Source organism: Macrobrachium rosenbergii, chromosome 49 (genome assembly GCF_040412425.1).
Source record: "Macrobrachium rosenbergii isolate ZJJX-2024 chromosome 49, ASM4041242v1, whole genome shotgun sequence".
NCBI lineage: Eukaryota > Metazoa > Arthropoda > Malacostraca > Decapoda > Palaemonidae > Macrobrachium > Macrobrachium rosenbergii.
In genome coordinates this window covers 21,357,952-21,379,467 of record NC_089789.1, presented here as the reverse complement: position 1 = coordinate 21,379,467, position 21,516 = coordinate 21,357,952, and positions in this window count along the sequence as shown.

Below are 21,516 nucleotides of genomic sequence, written 5' to 3'. Positions count from 1 at the left end.
GTATAATTTATTATGTAGTAATAGCCCAGATGCATGAGATTTACTGTATTGGGCATGTGGTGAGATTGGAATGCTCTTGGAAAGCAGTTTCTTTGTGTGAAAATGAAGTAGGCAATAGAATATGTATATACAATACTATATATAAATAATATATATATATATATATATATATATATATATATATATATATATATATATATATATATATATATATATATATATATATATATATATATATATATATATCTGCGTGTGTATGTGTATGCACATATATAAAGTTTTGTAAAGCACCTACATACATATATATAAATAAATAAATAAATATATACATATTTATAGATATATAGATATATTCATATTATATGTATATATATACACATATACATATATATGTGCGTGTGTTTGTGTGTGTGTATGTGTTTGTGTGCATGTATGTTTATATATAATTTTGCAGGGAAATGTCTTTGGGACAGGCAACGAAGTAAATAAAACATGCCTTTAGTAATATCTGAAAAAACGAGAGTTGTCTGTCCAAATTTATAGTAACTAGGCCAATAAAATCACACAGATCACCCACATTCGCAAATGAAGCTAATTCCTTCTGCAGTTCGTAGCGAAGCTGAGGTCTGCGTTCCTTTCCTCCAATTGTACAGATTAGGTCAAGTATCCCTCCCTGAACCCATTTTTTTAAAGACCAAAAGGAAGCTGTTTTCATGTTAACGGTGGAATTCGTTAAGGCCAGGTTTTGTTAATTTGTTTTTTTCTCTGTACGTTGCCTAATGACTGTACTCCGTTTGATTATTTTCAGCTTTAGATTATTTTTTATATATCACCTTCCTAATAACATTATAAAGTTATCCTAACAATTATGCGTAATACGATATAAGTAACTATTGCATAAAAATCTATCTTTAATTCTCAATAAGGTAATGATTCTTGTTAAAAGTTCCATTGTTTTAAATCACATTGATCGGGCTAAAATTACATTTTAGGGTTAAATGAGTTCTTAAGTGTTTCTCAACCATATAAAAGATTATAGCATGATTCATTTTCTTTATGAATACCAGTGCAGTTTTAAAAACAATGAATTTAAAGCTGGGTCCTTAACAGCTACCGCAAAGCGAGTAAATGATTAGTGGAATATTTTCCAGCCATCCCTGACAACTGCTGGAAGACATACATCACTGTTTTTCAAACAGCACGATCTCTCATTCCAGCGTTGTCAAAGCCTCGACAGTATTAATCCTTGCTAAGCCCTTGCTCTTGCAGAAGATTACTGGGTAACAACGAATCGTAATTCCATGTAGGTGTACCTTTTTAGTTTTCTGTAAAAGAAAACTATTGCGACGGCTTTGTCTTTCCCTCCGCACTTTTTCTGTCCGCCCTCAGATCTTAAAACAACTGAGGCTAGAGGGTTGCAAATTGGTATGTTGATCATTCACCTTCCAATCATCAAACATACTAAATTGCAGCCCTCTCGCTTCAGTATTTATTTTATTTAAAGTTAAAGTTAGCCTAATAGTGCTTCTGGCAACGATATAGGACATGCCACCACCGGGCCGTGGTTAAAGTTTCATGGGCTGCGGCTCATGCAGCATTATACCGAGACCACCGAAAGATAGATCTGTTTTCGGGGCCTTGATTATAGGCTGTGCAGAAAACTCGATTCGGCTCATTTTTTACTTGTTGAATATTGCACTTTTGATCTGGTTAAATAGAAAGTTTACGTTTTTGGTGCTGTTAGCTTAGATATGCATTCAGCGAGGATACTTTACGTATTTCTGCACTTACTCAAAAGTTTAATATGTTTCCTGATAAGTCAGAATAAAAAATTTTAAGACCAATTTAGTTATATCACTGGCCTCGGTTGAATATATGAGGTTTTATTAAGAAAATAATGATATGGGAAAAATTGGATTTTCTGTTGAAATTGTTTACATTTACTGTTGGGTAATAAACTTCACGAAATAATTCCGTTCAGATTTGCTTTCTTCCAAGCGAGTTCGTCTTCGTTGCCCTTGATAGATGGATTACAGTTTGACCCTGGATTTCTTTAATGATGGTTATCTACGAATCGATCTAGATGAATTATCTTTTTCATGAGAAGATTCAGGAGGGTTTTGTTCATGATGTCTATCTTCCAATGCCCTCTAACAAGTTCCTGCGTTGTTTTTGGTTTGGTTTATGATGACTGATTCCGGAGACTTTTATACAGCTGGGTAATCATCTTTCATATTGAATTGTCCCTACACATATATATAAACCATCGGTCTTTACATGAGGAAGATTGCTTCAGCGCCTCTGAATGAAGCCCTCTGCGTATTTCAGGTGTACGGAGAAGTAGGTACCGAAAGGGGTCACAGCTTCTGAATACCATTGTGTGTCTTGGGAATTTCATAGACGAAGCCATGTGGTAACGGAATGAAATTTAAAGGTTTCCTAGAAATCAGTGTCTCTGATATTGTTGCCTTTTTTTCACTGATTTTTATCAATCAGTTTCAATGGTGTTGCGTAGGTCTTCCGATAGCTTCTCTTATGTGGTTTCCTTATTTAAGCCTGTTCTAAAGTTTGCGTAGATAAAGAATTCGGTTTTATTCAGGGGTAATTTGTGCAGCTGCTTTAGCCACCGTATGTTATGAAAATAGTCATCAAGAAATCCAACAGAATATATTTTTGAAGCCGTGCGGATAACAACGAAAATTATTTCATCCAAAAAAAAAACTTTTTTTTTAGTATCCAAGAACCATGAGAAGTTTTCTGATTAACATCCATTATAAAAGAAAAAACTAAGTCCGATGTTTACAAAGTACCTCGTGGGGTTTATTAAAAGTTTATGTGATTCAAAACGAACAGCCGCTGTCTCAGTGATTAGCAAAACACAAAAGACCCTTTAAGCATGGCCTGATGAACTTGGGTATTTTGCTCGCTTCCAAGATTTTGAGCATTGCACTGACTCGAAAAAGTCACCTTTACTATTTAAAAGTACAGTACCTGCCCATATAGGGAGTATCATCGTGGCATCAGCCATCATAAGCCAAACAGATAACATAAAAATGGGCAGACGTCGTGAACAAATCTCTCTTGAATCCGCTCATCAAAAAGCTAATTATGCCAAATATTTGTATCTAACCGAGTCCCAAGACATTACCTTGTAATCCATCTCCTTTCAAGAGCAACGAACAAGATCTCACCTGACGGAAACCAAGTCTGGACGGAATAATTGCATAAAGACATTCAGCTGAGAATCCATATTTACTCACATATAAATACTGCCTCTGGAAACCAAGTAACACCATCAGTTACAGGTTGCTGTGGGAGCAAGAGACCTTTATTAACATCTATTCATTTCCACGACTGATGCGATAGACTTTATCGTTTAATGTGGTTTTATTCTGTTCATTTCCAGCGAGACTAACACACACATATATATATATATATATATATATATATATATATATATATATATATATATATATATATATATATATATATATATATATATATATATATGTGTGTGTGTGTGTGTGTGTGTGTGTGTGTGCGTGTGTGTGTCTATTAAACTTCATCACTTACACAATTGTACTGTGCATTCGAACGGAATAACAGAACCTCATTTAATCGGGATGGTATCTGCAGAAATTATACAAGCTTTCAAGGAATGGTCTTTCCCCATGTTTGCATGTGTGTTTATGTGTATGTTTGTGTGATTATGTTGTTTAGGCCCCAAAAAAACAAACAATATAATAGACACTGCAAAGTTCATCTTTGTCAAACAAAACACTGCTTACCTGGTTATTAGATATATCTGATTTTTCTCACTAAACTTAACAAGTGATACTACAAATAGAATCTGTTATATAGCAATTACGACAAAATATGCGACAAAGTACCACAAATAAGGAAAATCTTATAAAGGGGCAGATATTTAGCGATTATTAATGTTATATTTCCATTCCTGTTTCATCATTATTTATAAAATCTCAATTTTTTTCCCAAATTCTGCGAGGTACTGAATTTGTTTCATTCCACCCCAATCCGATATTCGACCTTTTCATGGTTTAACGTAAATTCTCCGTGAACTTTAAAATACACCAGTGATCATCAAATGCAGATAAGCAGCGAAGTAACGTTTGCAGAGGAAAAATACATGAACTCAGATGCGCCTTACTTTCAGCAAGCACTTTGAGCAAGCATCTCGCTATCTCGTGCCTCCCAGGCACACGCTTATGAAATGTGAACATCCCAATGAATACGTGAGGCGGAAAAGAAGGTCCCTTTGAGCTGTTGACGCCGCCGAATATTTCTATTTATTATTCGCCGCTGCACGAAAGGATCCGGCGACGCCATCACAAAAGAATGGAACAGGTGTCCCCTTCCCACCGGAGGAAGGTACGCCTGCTCTTTGGAAATTATTTTTCATTCATGTCTTTGTTACATAGTCGCAGATGTTCCGTGGGAAGAAATGCTGAAATTTGAATAGTTCCCCTTCTTTCGAAATTGTTTTCTTCCCCATCGGAGGCAGGTAGCTTTTGTCTATGCATTCGTTTCTTTCATACTTCATTGCAACAGTCTGGAAAAGGTGTCGACAGTTTTAAACCTTCTCTTTTCTTCCAGTCAGAGATAGGTCTCTTTTATCTGAGAATATTCTTCAGTAGTTATCGATGTAGCTTGGACTTTATTGCATACGGAATATGAAAAAAAATTATATTTAATTAAAAATCACCTCTTCTTTCGAATAACGTTTTGATAAAAAATTAAGGTATAAAAAGATAAACTTGTGCATTAAAAGACTTAGTAAATGAAAGGGAATATTTCAAAACAAAATCTGTACATTATCGAGCAAAATGTATAACCATATATAACAGATTGCCAAATTGATTGCCTGGTTTCGAATTTGTGCCAAAACATTTTATAAAGATATGAAGGATAAAAATATGCAGACGATCGATGATTGGAATATATGACTAAAAATTCTTTATGTAAAGAGTTATAAAGAACACTACACAGTACACAACAAGTAACTTATCGTATTTTGACCAGAAAATGGGAGAGGGAGAAGAAGAAGAAGAAGAAGAAGAAGAAGAAGAAGAAGAAGAAGAAGAAGAAGAAGAAGAAGAAGAAGGTCATTGGTCACGCTTTTCCAATATTTGGTTGACTAATGCCGGGCATACATCAGCGAAACCTCCAAGCCTATATAAGTGATGATGTAAGGCCGGGCAATTTCTGTGACGGAAAGTGCCATAAACATCCTGAGTGCGATACGTGTCGGGCGCTTCATGAATAAAAAGATTTCCTTACGAGAAAAACAGGGATCAGTTTTATCGAATGCCTCCGTAATAACACCTTTATGAGAAAAGAAACAATATGTATTATTATTATTATTATTATTATTATTATTATTATTATTATTATTATTATTATTATTATTATTATTATTATAATATAAAATAATAATAACAATAATAATAATAATAATAAATGATAATATTTATTATTATTATTAAAATTATTATTATTATTATTATTATTATTATTATTATTATTATTGATAATAATAATAATAATTATTATTATATTATTATTATTATTATTATTATTATTTATTATTGACAAAAATCAATGAACAATCACATTTGATTTGATTAAAAGGGGAAAAAGACTCACTGGAGAAATTCGTGTTTTTATTTTCTGTCTTGTATACGCATTTTCTCAGATAAATATTTACACAGGACTGTTTTAGCTATCATCTTCAGAGAGTCCTTATGATTTGTCAGAACCTGCATATAATAGATAGAAAGTATAAAAAAAATTACACTGAAGGAAATTTTTCCTAATATCGTTAAATAGTTTAAGCAGACCGCTGATTAACCTAATGTAAAGAAAGTAATGAGAAGGAGTAATATTTTCTAAAACAACTGTCAACTATGAAAGAGGAACAGATCACGAAGTGTTTTTATTTGCAAACGGGGTATCCAAGAAAGTACTTGGTCAAAACAAAAAATTGGTATGATAATGCGAATTTGCTATTTATTAGTGTTACTGGTTCCTTATATTCACCTCTTCTACCGCCATAAAAAAAAAAAATCCCTTAGATCCGACGTCAGTCATTCCCAGGCTCTTTCCACTAAGCACTGCCGTGTCCAATGTTTTGCATATAAAGGATTTCAGTATGACAGCTTATTTTCAGACCAGAAAATCTAAGCCAACTGGAATGCCTTTGCATTCTGAATAGAGTGCAAAGGAAGGTGATGGATGACAGTTATCTGTTACACTAGTGGAGGGGCCAGTCACCAAAATTGAAATGTACCCTACGCGGTGAGGCCTTTATGAGTTTATGCATTTTTATGATAGATGAGTGTGTCCCACATCATAATCGGGACGGCTCTTGAAAATCTGACCTTTCGAACATCTCGATATTGCCATAAATAGAGCCATATATAAATCTGTCTCAGTAGCACTAGGTACTCTGATTAATTATCTGCTATGCCATATGCTTGTTTGTTCAAGTAACCACTCAATATTTTGGTAGGATAACCATGAGGCAATGTGCTTTGTGACAGTATATAGGAAAATAAAATATATTTACATTTAAACTGTTTTTATCATATGCAAAACAACTCTTCCTCCCAATTTACCGAAAAAGTTATTTGTTATTCCTCAAAGATTTCGCTGTAATTCACAAAGCGTTATAAGTAAATTACAGAAAATTTTTCAAAATTTGCACAATTTGTCAAGGATTATATACATATAAAGAAGTATTATTTCATATGAATAATAACTGTATTATTTGGTCAAAACTGAATGCTACCTCAAAATCCATAATTTCCATCTTCACTAAACAAAATCAAGTAACACACCAATTATCGGTCAAGTCAATTGTGATATGATGTATAATGTTATACATTTCTATCGTGGCACATAATAACAAGAAACAAATAAAAAATAAGACACACTTACACAAAAATATATATATATATATATATATATATATATATATATATATATATATATATATATATATATATATATATATATACATACATACTAGTTTGCAAGACAACAAAAGTTCTTAAATATCTGTGGTTGGAGAAACTCTAAGTATCATCATAATCTGATATGTCCATCTGCTTACGCACGCACATGCTAATGTCCCCACGGCATGAACAAGCTACATCACATTCCATTTGCTTATGACTATAAGGCCAGTTTTTCATCCACATCTGTTTGCAATTGCAGAGTAGTGTGCTTTGCATTGATGATGGTTAGTGAATCTTTCGTCATCATTACAGGATGTACTGCACCACTCGGTAGCGTCATCAAGTTCCTCATTGGCTGGGTCGATAACGTACTCGGATAGCACTCTCCTAGGCCCGCGTTCGATTCTCCGGCCGGCCAGTGAAGAATCAGAGGAATTTGTTTCTGGTGATAGAAATTCATTTTTCCGTATAATGTGGTTCGGATTCCACAATAAGCTGTAGGTCCCGTTGCTAGGTAACCAATTGGTTCTTAGCCACGTTAAATAAGTCTAACCCTTCGGGCCAGCCCTAGGAGAGTTGTTAACCAGCTCAGTGGCCTGGTTAAACTAAGGTATACTTAAGACTTAAGGTAGCATCATCCAGCCAGATTCGAGTGGTGATGGATGGAAGAGATGGGTTGAGTCTGCGTGGCTTTTACCCAAACACACGTTTGGAAGATGGTCCTTAAAACATGTTGGCGAAAGGCATCATCTGTAGGTGGTAATAATTTTATGTTCTCCTTCCTAGCATACAGGCATTGCATTGAGATTGCTAAATTCCTGTGGATGGTAGGCAGCAATAGTGGCTGACTTTGTCACTGCAATTATTTAGTCAATTAAAAGGTACTGATGTTATCGTTTACCAACTGGGAGCAGATTCTTGCTAGATCAGTTTTATGAATATATGTCGCAGCATAGAAAGTTTTCTTGCTGTTACCATAAAAGAAGCTGATAGTATCACGCCCACTTAGGGCATGTACTAAGGGAAGCATCTTTGCCTCATCAGCATCTATGAACTCAGTGATCTGATGTATAAGGATGAAATAATCTTTTGTTTGCATGTATGTCTCCGTCAAGCCTCTTGCTGCTAAGTAATCATATACATAAACACTTATCACCACAATGTCTGTGTCAGATGCCTTAATGACAACTCTTGAACATCCCACATGGATACAGGCTGCTATAGACATGAATGAACGGGTGGCAGCTTCGTCTTGTGTGGATGATACCAACTGCACGATATCATCATCCTTGTCCTTTTCTTTTCTAACCTCTTGCCTATTTTCAAACCCACCGGTCGAGACTACAGTTACACCATCTGAAATGATTTGGGCCAGATTTTACCACTGTTCAGACAAAAATTGTAACAAATGAGCTGTACTTATGTTGCTTGCGAAAATGCTATCCCAATTTCTTATGGCATGGCTACTATTGATACTATTCTCCATTAGTGAATGTCCTCGTCTATCCCAACATCCACTGGCAACTTTCAAACTGATTCCACTTTCCATGTTCCCATCATACCTATCTGCTACCATGTATATTTCACTATAACTTGTTCCTCTCACAACAGCGCTAAGGACACGGCAGGCATATGTATCTCCTTGCTCATTGTTGAACGGCTTATATGAGCTTACCAATGCCATAGCATCCACCACAGTGCCAGACTTGCTCTTCCATTCTGCTATATCTGGAGGCCACTCAGTCAGACTGCACTTTTTTTTCAACATTCCTAAAAGTGAGGATTTATTCCCTGTTCTTAGTACAATCCTATCACATGATGAGTTCATACAGACAATAGATGGAGGGTAGTTGTGCAATTCATGGTTCAAAACTTCCTTCAGTTCCACAGAGTGACCATCTCTTTCTAGTTCCATCGCCATTCGTTTCAAGTACACTGTCTCATTTGCAAGTTCATTTACCTTCTTCTTTTGCATTATTGGCTTTTTGCACGGTGTTATAGCTTTGAATGTGTGAAGATTAAGTTTCTTAACTTTACCAGTGCTCATAAACTCAGCAATTGCTTTTTTTCTATGTGTTTTAACTCAAGTAAATCATCACTGATTTCTTCTGTTGCCACACTGCCATCAGCTATGGAGACAAGGTGCTTTTTGCCATATACAAATGGGTTAATAATCTGTCCACTCTCAATGGCTGACATAATGTGATCACGTGAGTTACATTGTCTTTTTCTTTGTTGCACTGCTGCCTTCATAATGAAACTCATCTTGGGTATGCATATATATATATATATATATATATATATATATATATATATATATATATATATATATATATATATATATATATATATATATCTAAAAAGCTAGTAGGCCTACTTGACGTTGACAGAAAAAACCCAATCACAACGTAGGTGCATAGACCTACTTCACAATCAATTTACAATTTACAATATAAAGAGCAAAATTTGCCTTTTTCTAGTCACACGGTCAACACCTGTGACACTGAGGACTGGTCATTTCCTAGAGGCTATAAATAATTCAAATAAATAAGTATAAAGCAAGAGGAAGTTATTTAAATTTGATTGAGGGTACTTTACCAGAATATTACTTGAATATATAAACAAACAATCATATGGCATAACAATTGATGAAAGTGGCCAACGCGAATAAGATAGATTAATCTGGAGAGCTATTTACGGCAATATTTAGATGTTCGGAAGGCCAGATTTTTAAGAGTCGTCCCGATTATGATGTGCTATATATTAATCTATCTTATCAAAACGTAAGGGGCTCACCGTGTAGGGTAAATCCCTTATTTTAACAGATAGAGGCATTTGGCTCCTAGACTACACTGATCGTTCATTCGAAAGGTTTTTTTAATGTAGAGATGAGAGGCTGACGGCAGATTATAGACCGTGGCTGGCAATATTTGGGTGATAATATATTCACTTCATTTGTCTTTTTTGTTTTGTTTGTTTCCTATTGCCCTTAAAAGAAATATATTGGAGAACTGAGGCTGGCATTTTCAATAAACTATGAAGCCATCAGAATGCCATCAAAATGCGATTCGAAATCAATTAGCGTTTCATTGTCATAAATAAAGAAAACATATCCCTTTTCTTTCTTCTTTCAGAGAGGGAGAGAGAGAGAGAGAGAGAAGCGGAGAGAGAGATGACACAGTAATTTATGTGCTTGAGAGAGAGTTAGAGAGAGAGTAATTTATGTGCCTGTGTGTGTGTGTGTGAGAGAGAGAGAGAGAGAGAGAGAGAGAGAGAGAGAGAGAGAGAGAGAGAGAGAGGGTAAGTTATGTGCTTGAGAGAGAGAGAGAGAGAGTAATTCGTGTGTTTGAGAGAGAGAGAGAGAGAGAAAGAGAGAGAGAGTAATTCAGGTGCTTGATAGAGAGAGAGAGAGAGAGAGAGAGAGAGTAATTTATGTGTTTGTGTGTGTGTGTGTGAGAGAGAGAGAGAGAGAGAGAGAGAGAGAGCATCTTTAACTTCGAGTGTTTTGTTACCTTTATGACTCAACGATCTGTAAATTGCGTCTTGAAATAATAACTTTTCACCAGATAGTATTATCAAACATAAATTGAAGAAGACAATAACATTGATGTGTTATACAACGTTGTCCCTTCATTCCTTTGGGATTGGTCGTTTTAAAAGCTTCCTTCGTTATCATCATTCTCATCATTTTTTATATAGTAAATAATACTATGTTAACGTTAATCTTTTACCAAAAGAGATGTAACAGAAACTTAAGCAAAGGTAACCATGTATACATAGTCATAATCGGAACCTCTATTTGCGTGCTCTTTGAAAAAAAATATTCATGTAATTTAGTGATTTATTCATTTCAAGGGGATAATTATAAAACAAAGAAAACTGGAGGTTTGAGAAAAAAATGGAGAGAGATTTCTCATTATGAAAGATTTAATCTCTCTCCATTATCTATTTTTTTATTTTATTAATTAATTCTTTATTAATAAAGACGTGATCACTCACGTCAAATATTTTCGCTCTTCCTATCTCTTTCTCTCTTCACCCTAGCTGCGACCCACAACAGTTGACCACAGTCTCTCCTTTAGGGGTTTGCTCTCTAAGGCAATGCGCCTTTTGGGTTTGTTCTGCTTGAAAGTTTTTTCTGAATAATGATAATAATGATAACTAGGTTCACTGGAAGCTTGCGTTTGAGTTAATAATGTTATTATCGCGCTAGCCTCGGTGGTGATTTTTTTTTTTTTTTTTAAGAGCGGGTTTTTATTTTGATACACCAAATTGGCGATCTAAGCAGAGAGTAAAAATGTGGTTATTACACAATTATCTGGCATAGAAATTTAATATCAGAAAAATGACAAGCAAATATGAACATTTTTCAGCCCGCGTAGGACCATGTAAATCCTAGTAATTTGAGCTGGTTCATCAAATTCCTACTAATTACCTCTACAGATACCAGTCACTCTCATTAAAACGTTAATTACATGCTGCAAAGAGGTTCTTGGATTAACTTGATCCTGAAGCTGCGCTGTCCATTGTAGTTCGAAGTGTCCACATTTTGCTCTTTCGGGTTTGTACTAGAATTCAATTAAACTTTGTTCATAAGGCTGAATCAGCAGGCAAAATCAATTAAATGTTTAATTACATTCTGTGCTAGAAGGGCTATTTGCCCAGATACGTTAATTATCCCACTGCTTTGGTTACCCTCCTAAGGTATTGCTTAGTTCAGCTCCATAAACTAGGAATTCCTGCTAACAAGATGTGCGAGAAATTAAAAAAAAAAATTTACATTACCGGGTAAGACTTTGGCAACAATTTACTCAATCATTAGATATATTTTCTCTGGTTATGGTAATTATTCGGTCTATAATCATTTTTTATTATAGTATGGCTTACAGTTTATATAGCATGGTAGATTATTTATGATTATTATATATTAATGATAAGTTCTTAAGCTTGTACATCAAACCTGACTAAAATGATAGTAACTTTTAGATTTTATGTGCAAAATTCCTTTTGTGTCATGAATGCGTGCTCGAGCGTGTGTGCGTGTGTGTGCGTGCGTGAGTGAGGCAGAAATAGAGAAAAAGTGGTGAGCTTTTGATCTGAAAACGAAATCTCTGACAGTTCAGTTTTCAGTCTCCAGACTTCCCTATGTTGTAAATTCACGTGAAAGGAACGGTGTTGTTTGTTTGAACGAAGCTTTTTGTTTTTTAAACTACTCTTATTATTTTGACATAATTCCCATCTAAGTGATTAACCGAATCATTTCCTTAAGAATGAAAGTGTCAGTACTGGTTCTTCATCAAGAATTCATAAACCTAAAATAAATCTTATAATCACTTTGAAAAAATCGTTGCTTTCTTCGTCCATTTACGGATAGATTTCCATTAAAATGAGATGACCTTGATTTGAAGTCACAGAAGTCACTGCTTTTGTTAATTGCGATTGTAGTTTATATGCCATTGACAACTTGCTCAGAGATACATTCGTAAACACTAATAATGCGATCTGTACCACAGTAAACCACGCACTAAAACATACTTACCTTGATTACTCTGTGTTTGCTGGTAGACATTTACTAAGATACTGTAATTCTGAAGGACAGATAACAGAGGACAGGCCAGTGTTGGCTGGTGAACTTGCGATAAGCCGAATGGGGTCTAAAGGACAATAAATAGATAGGAGCAGTCTGGAGGATCTAAGCTAAAACAGTGTTCTCAGACCAGTGTGGGCTGCTGGTTTTGCACAAGTTTGCTGAAAGCTTAGAGGGCAAATAACAGACCAGTATGTATGTTTAGGAATCTTTGAGAACTCAGTAATTTTGGGGTGAATACTAAGCCAGTTTTTATAAGTCTACCCTTAAGACGTACGTTACTTTTATGAGAATTAACGTTTTCTGTGAAAGAGAATACATTATGAATCTTATGTTATGACTGGCAGCATACTGAAGGTCTTAGAATTACCGCGTCTAGGCCTCCACCAATCTCAGTTCAGTTCCCCCGGCCGGCTGATGAAGAGTTAGAGGAATTTATTTCTGGTGATAGAAATTCATTTCTCGCTATAATGTGGTTCGGATTCCACAATAAGCTGTAGGTCCCGTTGCTAAGTAACCAATCGGTTCTTAGCCACGTAAAATAAGTCTAATCCTTCGGGCCAGCCCTAGGAGAGCTGTTAATCAACTCAGTGGTCTGGTAAAACTAAGGTATACTTAACTTTTTTCCAGCTATAAGAGAGAGAGAGAGAGAGAGAGAGAGAGAGAGCTCAAAAACAGTGTGAGTGAACCACGATTAGGGCTCTTCATTTTCTTTGACCTTTTCCTCCTCTGCTTTGAGGTATATGCCTCTTTTCCTTCGAAATTCTTAGAGCTCAAATTCTCATCTTCTTCCGTTTCCAGTTTCCATTTTGCTCAAACCCAACCTCAATTACCTTAATTGAATCCAGGTTTTGCATATCTGCGTCACTCGTCTCTCGTTTTCCCGAGAAATGCGCATCCCTGGAGAGAGGTGAGCTAAGGAAACCATCTACCTTTGATGATCGTATGACGTTAAGGTGGGGAGCGGAGTCTTTGATCTCGATTCAGTAACTTCGCATGAAATTACTTCTAATTAGGAAAGGACCTCGAAAGCGAAGGAAACCCTGACTTCGCTAAATAAATTTAGCTTTCTGGTCGATGCACAAACTGAACAACGAAACTTATTTTTCTGGTAGACGCGTGGGAGAAGTAACTACATCTACTTTGACAGCTGTATAATTGACACAAAGTCGTTACTAGTTTATGGTTAGACTATATAATTACCTATATTTTTCAGATAGATGAATAAGTTAGATAAATGAAATTATCTCCTCCTATTATGCATAAAACTACCTATTTTTTATTATAGTTACATTAACTATGTTAATAGATACATTAATCTGGTAGAGATATAGCTGAAAGAAGTAGGTGTTTTCTGGAATATGCGTAAAATAAATATATTAATTTTTTGGCCTATATACAGTATATATATATATATATACATATATATATATATATATATATATATATATATATATATATATATATATATATATATATATATATATATATATATATATATATATATATATATATATATATATATATATATATATATATATTTATATATATATATATATATATATATATATATATATATATATATATATATATATATATATATATATATATATATATATATATATATATATATATATATATATATATATATATATATATATATACAACATATATATACATATATATATATATATCATATATATATATATATATATATATATATATATATATATATATATATATATATATATATATATATATATATATATATAAATCACACCTAAAACTAAAACCGAGTCTTCCCAAAGGTAATCACTCCTTCAGTGATATAGGTTGGTGAATAACCAAATATAATCTATTCAAATCATTGTCGAACTTCTTCAAGCCCGGACAGACAAAAGCCGTCACAACAGTTTTCTCTTACAGAAAACTGAAAACACTGCTGAAAGCACCAGCAATGTTCGAACTTTCAAGCTGTAACAGTCATGCCATTGTACTTATGGGTCGAATACGAATAACTCACCTCTGGTACCAGACTTCATTTCTCACAGAACACCACAAAAGTAATGTTTTAAATATTCATACAGAAGGAACTCACGCTGTCTATATCTCATTTTATCCATCTTTTGCTGTCTGTGTCTATAAAAATTAAGTTACATTTTTTTAGGAAAATGGGCCAGTCTCACGCTCATGAGAATTGTAGTAGATTTCTTATTACTTTATTTAACATGAATTTAATTTAGGCATGATTTTTTACAAAAATAAATATCCTAAACTATATACTTTACTAATCGTATAAAAAATAGAATAGTATTTGCAACCAGTCTTCAAAAACTAAAGTAAGTTACAGATAAAGTGTGATGAGGTAAAACCCAAAGGCAGATTTTCATTTTCATTTTCATTTTTTGATGCTGTGAAATAATTTGTCTGTTTGATGGATACAGCACTTTTATATATATATATATATATATATATATATATATATATATATATATATATATATATATATATATATATATATATATATATATTATATATATATAACTTCTTTTGGGGTGGGGTGGAGGCTGGGGAAGTGAACGCAGTAAAGCCCCAGTTTCCTTTTATAAACCAGACGTTTGTAAGACTTTGATATCGGGTTCCAAAGTGGTGATATTTGTACCAAACTGCCTTCATTTTTCTGTTCAGGCGTACGTGTGTTTTTAGATACAAGGAAAATCTGATACACAGAGAGGTATAAGAGAATGCGCTTAGACTCATAACACCTTTGAGAACATCTCTCTCTCTCTCTCTCTCTCTCTCTCTCTCTCTCTCTCTCTCTCTCTTGAGTCCTCGGCATATTAAATATTCCTTTTTTTTGTCTTTTTTCTAAGAATTTCTTTTTATATACACAGATCAGAAAATCCTACAACATTAGATTTTTATTCACATGTTCTTATATCACATCATATCTCCTTTCCTAAAGAGTTTTAAGAGAGGAAGATGTAAAATTGATCGGTTGCAAAATGGCAGGAGGATTCGCGTTTCACATGTCTCACTTAATTCTGCAAATCCGGTTTAATCTTTTTTTTTACTCAATTGACTTCAACAAGACTTCTTGGAATTGAGTTATTAACGATTTTAATTTTTTAAGCATTCAGTGATGATATCCACCTCCGTTTGCAATGACTTCTTAGTAGTTCCTGAACCAGGTACCTCCGTTGAGGAATAGAATGGGACATGAATACCGAAAAGTAGTTTTTTCAAGGGAACTGTGGCAAATAAAAATCAATTGAGAAGAAAAAGAGGAACATAAGAAAACACATTTAAAGGAGGCAGACCGACAGACAGATTTTGTCCACCCGCCGGGAGGGATTTAACCCAAGATGAGGAGATTCGACCGGCTCAGACATGACCTTTATCTCCATTTCGTCTTTAATGGCGGTTTTACTGGAGAGTCTGACCACACAAAGGGTCTTACACCACAACGCGATATAATCTTATTGAAGATCTCTGTAGTCTTCATATGGCCTTTGTATAAAGGAATCAGCATCTACATAGTTACGACACCCAAATAGACGTCATTTCACTAAATGCGTCCGTCAAAGGGAATCCGGACCTAAGATCATCACAAAGGAATCCGCTAGGGATTAGGCACAATAGCCTAGTTCTCTCTCTGAACAAAGGGGAAACATCTGTGGGTTTCATGTTGTGACGTAACGTTTTCACATCACCCACCGACAGAGGTCTCTCATTCCCAATAAGTGCCAGAACCGTAGGCTGAGTCTGGCCAACGTTGGGACAGGTGAGTACAGACGGTTTTTTCAGAAATAGTCAGCAATAAATTAGGTTTCAAACAATGAGATTAGTTTATCGTTCACGGCATAGCTATGAATCCTTACAGTACTTTAAGAATAAACACAAGAATTTATTAGCATCAATTTTATAAAGTAATTTTAATAAATGAAACGATTAAATTTTGTATCAGTGAAATTATTTTGGATATCAATCCAAGATTGTTTCGTTTAAGATTATAAGCATAACTTACTGAGGAATGTGGTCAAGAATCCAAGCCTATTTCACTTTTTCAATACGATAAAATTAAGAATAGAACTAATTTACTGGTTTTTTGTTTTAACTGGAATTAACCGTTGGTATGAATCTGATCAAACGTAATTTCAACTGAATGCATCAAATATTATGCCAAAAATTTAGTTTACTGTTTATTATAATTACTTAAGGCAAGCGATGTCATGAGAAAGTAAAGGCACAGAATCACAAACATGATCTTGGTTGGCAAATCGGGCTATTAAATCAAATGTCAAAATTCCATATCAGGTAAAATTGCCACAAGGCCGTTTATAGTCTGCCAGTCAAGATTATTTTGACAAACAATTTAAGTCTGGATCTCCCTTTTATTTCAGAACAACAGGCTGGTATGTTGCTGAAATTTGCAAAAATGATTGTATATTGATGTTGCAGCCTGAAAGAAATATGACAGGTTCGAGGTTCATGGATGTTAAGTCATTAATCTCGGCAACAGAATTATTCACTCGATAGTATTCTTTCAAATAAAAAATGTCACACAGCTTATTTTCTGCTTCAAATAACATTTATTCTTACTTCCATTATATTGTATGTTTATTTTGCATAGAGGTTTGAGTTGTGGAGAGTTATTTTCCTCTAAATCTAACAGAAACAGCTCCAGTATGCAGACTTGTACAGATTTTTCATAAAATTAGTGACAATGGGACGACTGGGAGTGTATCCCTTTCTAAGAAAGAAAAGAAAATGAAAAGGACAAGTGTTCACCTCTAGACTCTGCAGCGTACCATAGTCGCTCATGTAGAGAAAAGCGCACTGCATGCGCGACTACGGTGCGCTGTGTATCCTAGAGGTGAACCAACGTCGCACATGCAGAGTACGATTTACCCTACATGCGCGACTACGGTGTGCCGTGTATCCTAGAGGTAAACCAAGGTCGCACATGCTGAGTACGATTTCCCCTACATGCGCGACTACGGTGCGCTGTGTATCCTAAAGGTGAACCAACGTCGCACACGCTGTGTACGATTTCCCCTACATGAGCGACTATGGTGCGCCGTGTACCCTAGAGGTGAACCAACGTCGCACACACTGAGTACGATTTTCCCCTACATGCGCGACTATGGTGCCCTGTGTATCCTAGAGATGAACCAATGTCGCACACGCTGAGTATGGTTTCCCCTACATACGTGACTACGGTGCGCTGTTTATTGTAGAGGTAAACCAGCATCGCACACGGTGTACGATTTCCCCTACATGCGCGACTACAATGCACTGTGTATCCTAGAGGTGAACCAACGTCACTCATGCAGTTTACGATTTTCCCTATATGCACTACAATGGTGCGCTGTGTATCTGAGAGGTGAACCAAAGTCGCACATGTAGTGTACGATTTTCCCTATATGCGCGAATATGGTGCGTTGTGTAGCCTAGATGTGAACACTTGAGCACTTGGGCATAGTCGCAAATGTAGTGAAAACCTCTCACCAGCAAGTAACGAGATACATCAGTTGGTAACATCACGATGCCCATGAGGCACATGAAAGCCTTTTTTAGCCAGTCAGTGGTCAGACGATTCACATCGGGTTGTTCCAACCCTCTTGACAATCGTTATACACAAACTGGGTCACCCAAATTCTGTGTCAACGATTTTTCCAACAGTTTTACTGGAACAAGTTTGTGAGAAGCGTCTTGATCTACGAATTTGTCAATCGTTGAACTTGGACCTGGTTGTCCAAACTCTCTCTAAGATTTTGCTTCCTGTTTCACTCAAACTATGTCCCAGTGTTCAAAGTATTCAAACTCGCCCTGGCCGCAAGTTTCTCAACTGTTATGCTGCAACCTCTTCGTCCAAACTCACTCCATCCATGATTTTACCACACACTGTACTTGAAATGGACCGTCCAAACTCTGTCTACGAGTTTGCGAACTGTTGAAATCGAACGTTTTGTCCAGAGTTTCTCGATCTACCATTTTGGCAACTATTATCATACTAAATAAGACGAGGCTATCATAGCCTCTCTCTCTCTCTCTCTCTCTCTCTCTCTCTCTCTCTCTCTCTCTCTCCTTTATTTTTTCTCTTCACTTCAAATCTGTCTGAGTGCTTCCCGTTCCGCTTATATTTGACATTTTATATTCTTCAGGTAATGGAATTTGAATATGATTAACATTTTTCATGTCAGCAATTTCTGGGACTTCAATCTGATGGTAAAAAGAATAATGATAAATGCCTCTTCTCATTTGCCCTAGCGTAAAAGACATTAGTCTAACGAAGATAAATATATATATATATATATATATATATATATATATATATATATATATATATATATATATATATATATATATATATATATATATATATATATATATAAAGATAAAATCCTGAAGAATGGAAGCACTGGAGTGCTGAGGCCTTTCGACACTAGTGTCGAAAGGCCTCGCAGCACTCCAGTGTTTCCGTTTCTTTGTGGATTTTATCTTTATTTATATATTCATCACGTTCCATATTTTCGTGATTCAGTTATACACACACACACAAATATATATATATATATATATATATATATATATATATATATATATATATATATATATATATATATATATATATATATATATATATATATATATATATATATATATATATATATATATATATATATATATATATATATATATATATATATATATATATATATACAGTATATACAGTACTACTTGGATAATTGGGAGTCAGTAGAGTAATACCTGGATAAAAGGGACATCCACCACAGTAATAGTTGGATAAATGGGGCAGTCACCACAGTAATAACTGGATAAATGGAACAGTCACTACAGTGGTACCTGGTTAAAGGGACAGGCAGTACAGCAATACCTGGATAAATGGAACAGCCAGCACATACATGGATAAGGGGGACAGTCATCACAGTAAGTTCTGGATAAATGTCCATTTTATGCAGACATTATTGAGGTGACTGTCCCCAGATATTACTGTGGTGACAGTCCCATTTATCCAGACATTACTGTGGTGACTGTTCCATTTATCCAGACATTACTGTGCTGTCTGTCCCTTTTATCCAGGTATTACTGTTCTGACTGTCCCTCTTATCCAGGTGATACGGTGGTGACTGTCCATTTTATCCAGACATTACTGTGGTGACTGTCCCATTTATACAGGCATTACTGTGATGACTGTCCCTTTTGTCCAGATGGTATCATTGCGGTGACTGTCCCATTTTTCCAGGTATTACTGTACTGTCTGTCCCTATTACCCAAGGATTACTGTACTGACTGCCCCTTTTATCCAGGTATTATTCTGGTGACTGTCCTTTTTATCCGGGTATTACTATGGTAACTGTTTAAACCCTGATACAGAATCATTAATGACTGGAAAGGAAAGCATTTTCAATAATATATTTCTATGGGATAGAGCACATGAAATGAAATATGACAAACACGTAGAAATTATTTACATATGAAATGAGGTATGCTTAGCCCATAGAGTTTATTTACCATATAAGCTACAAAGGGAAGGGGAAATGGGAAGAGGGGGCCGGTGTACGGGTTTGAAACCTACTCTGTTATCTAAGTTGGGTCAAATGATGGCCAACACGCGCCTAATTTTATCGAGATCAGTCAAGTGGTTCGTATTTCTATAGCGCACAAAGTTATAAACATGCATACAAACAAAGTTACAAACATACATACGAACATTCACTTATATATATATATATATATATATATATATATATATATATATATATATATATATATATATATATATATATATATATATATATTCAAATCATCCAGATGAAGTTTTATCTGAAATCACAGCAGATGTTTGTTTTTATACATGAAATTATGTATACACACGCAAACACACGGATGAAGTTTTATCTGAAATTGTAGCAGATGTTTGTTTTTATACATGAATGATACTATGTGAACACACACAAACACACACGTGTGAGTGCGCGTATGTGTTTGTATACATAATTTCATGTATAAAAACAAACATCTGCTCAATTTCAGATAAAACTTCATTTGGATGATTTGAATGCCGTACGCACGTGTCCGCTTAATGCAGTAAACTAATTAGAATCGCATCATTTGAGGCTTAATAAAACCTACCTCTCGCACCCATTCGCTCTCCTCTTGCTCAATCTCCAAGAGTATGTTATTTCATTAAAAGAGATCTCGGGAGATGCGTCTCAGTGCCCGAGTGGTGAGCTCGGAATATGATGAATTAATTTCGTTCCGAGAATATCGGAATTAAGGTGGCGTTGGGTGCGAAGTGGAACGAATAAGTGGAAATGTGATATAAGGCAGGGAGAGGAGGGCTGTTGATTATAAGCCTTGCAGGATAACCAGATTTCAAGAGTAATTACTGGGAAATAGTTGCAGTGAATAAGACTTAGAATTGCTGTCTTCGCTTTTTTTATTCTAGAATCAAGAGATTGAAACATTGTCTGATGAAGGCATTTATTTCTGTTGCACAGGAAAAACTCAGCTGGTCATATTCTAACTGTCTACGGTTACCACCATATTAGACAGAAAAACTATATGATTTAAAAAGAAGGGAGAGGATAATTATTAGCGCTGAGGGAAGACGATTTCTAGAGAGTGTTATGGTGACAGTATCACTTGATAAATAATGTTTATATTCCTCCTGTTAAGGGTAACACTCACGTTTCATAAAAACTAAAAGCTGGCTGAATCATGAGCTTAAGGTTAGTAAGAATAATTTTTCGATTGCCATAATCGAGTAAAATAAAAAGTAACAAATGCGCCGAAGAAACTTCGGCGCATTCGAGTTTTCTGTACGGCGTTTAATTCTATATGAAACTCTCAGCCGCGGCCCGTAAACCTCTCAGTCGCGGCCCATGAAGATTTTCAGCCACTGTCCGGTGGTGGCCTGTATTG